Consider the following 1,813-nt stretch of genomic DNA (forward strand, 5'->3'; position numbering starts at 1 on the left):
GTTCAACCGCCGCCGTCCGGCCGGCAGGGGGCACAGCGGGCGGCCGGGGCCCGGCGGCTGAGCTAGGGGGCGTGCTGAGAGGCCCCAGACGCCGGGTTCCTGTTCGTACCTCGGAGAAAGTCCCGAGCACCAGGCGTCGGACTCCCGTCAGCTCTGCGTGCCTTCCTGCCGGCGCCGAACCTACCCCGCTCCTCTCAGCCCCTCGGCCTGTTTGCAGCTAGACGAGCGTTCCGCGTCCGCCCCGCCCACGCCTCCCGTCCCGCCCCCCGAGGCCCCGCCCCCGACCCGCCCCGAGGTGGCGGCGGAGGCGGCGGAGCTCACGGCCGCACGTGGAGCGCCTGCCCGCCCCGCCCCGGACCCAACCAAGCGTCCCACGGAGGGGCGCGGCGACTTGGGGGCAGGAGGAAGCGGAGGGAGCCACTCTCCAGGGTGCTGGGAGGCGAGGAGGAGCCTCAGGTGGACACTCTGGTGTGAACTCTGGCGATCTACACCTTTCCCTTTGCGACGGAGGCGGGGGCGCGAGGGGACACTGTCGGCTCCCCCCCTTCTGTCCGAATGGCCCTCTCCGCCGCTGGGCCCCCGCTCCCGCGGGACTCTCCCTCTGGAGCCGAGTCTGGCTGGCCGGGGGCGACTGTTTGGCCTGAGCATAGTCTTACTAATGCGCGACGGAGGGCAGGCCCCTCAGAGAGGAGGCGGTGCCCAGCGGGGGAGTCTTCGTGACTCCGCGCTTTCCTCCTGTCGCGCACCCACCTGCCCACCAACCGCTTGGGACGCCGCGCCCTCGCAGTTTTATGCTGGATGGAGGGGGCGCCGCCGAGGAAGCCAAGCCTCCCCGGCTAACTCTGCCTCTCCAGTTCTTCAGGTAGACACAGCCTCTGTCTGCTGTGGTTTTGGTGTCTGCGGACCCTCAGAAATTATTTTTGCCCCCTCCCTATTTTGGTTGGGGGTACGGCGGGGCCGGTGGCGGGTGATGCAAAGGGCCAGTGGAAGATTTTTTTTATAGCTCTAAAAATCGACCCAGCAGATGGAGGTTTCATTGCCAACTTTAGTTACTGGGTCTGGTGAAGGGGCAACCTATAATCTCTGGTGAGCCTGCACCCATCAGGACCTGCTGCTGGCTGGAGACGAAGGGAGAGACAGCCTCCACCTGGCCCCCAGGCCAGCGACCTACAGAGCTCCAGCCTCCTGGGCTTCTGCCCTTCTAGACATTCTGTTGACTTTGCTGACCCAATGACCCCTGGCCATGGGTGGCAAAAACACCCCCACTGAGCCCTTCACTGAAGGAGTGAGGGGGTTTGTTTGTGTGTCTGGCTTTGACAATTGGGTGAGAAGGCAAGGAAGCAGAGGAAGACCTGAGGAACGACACTGTCCAAAATCTGATTGATGCTGACAGAAGTCAACTTTAAAATTGCCCTGCCCTTTTGACCCAAACATTAATATGTAAAGCTAGCTGTTACTGGTTCAAAGTGTGCCTGTTGTTTGCATGGTAAAAGAAATTCACTTTGGTATTCATTACAACTGAAGCTCACTTGGAATAGTTGCCTCATTCACAGCTTTTACATTTTGGGAATCACGATGTTATAACTGAATATTAGGAACTGTAATCTTTTGTCTTTTCACAATTGATAATACATTCAGAGCTTATTTCTGATAAAGCTGGGCAGTTTCTAAGGATATTGCACTTATAATTTAAAGTCCTGACTCCATTATGGAAAGGAGAACAGGAAGTATGTTTCAATGACTGCCTTGGAAATTAGTTGTACTTAATTAATATACTAAAATTCTAAAGTGCTTAACAGTAGTTGATCACAAC

General features: G+C 57.8%; 1 protein-coding gene across 2 annotated transcripts in view; it reads right to left on the reverse strand.

The window, feature by feature from the left end:
• Window positions 1–247, reverse strand: part of FRMD6 (FERM domain containing 6) — a 74,351-nt gene extending 74,104 nt beyond the window's left edge. For both annotated transcript variants that reach the window (XM_012663823.1, XM_012663822.1), the window contains exon 1: window positions 110–247. The gene's annotated coding sequence lies outside the window, so the exon portion shown is untranslated. The remainder of the gene's footprint in view (window positions 1–109) is intronic.
• Between the last annotated feature and the right edge of the window lie 1,566 nt (window positions 248–1,813).

Source organism: Propithecus coquereli, unplaced genomic scaffold (assembly GCF_000956105.1).
Source record: "Propithecus coquereli isolate 6110/MARCELLA unplaced genomic scaffold, Pcoq_1.0 Scaffold83, whole genome shotgun sequence".
NCBI lineage: Eukaryota > Metazoa > Chordata > Mammalia > Primates > Indriidae > Propithecus > Propithecus coquereli.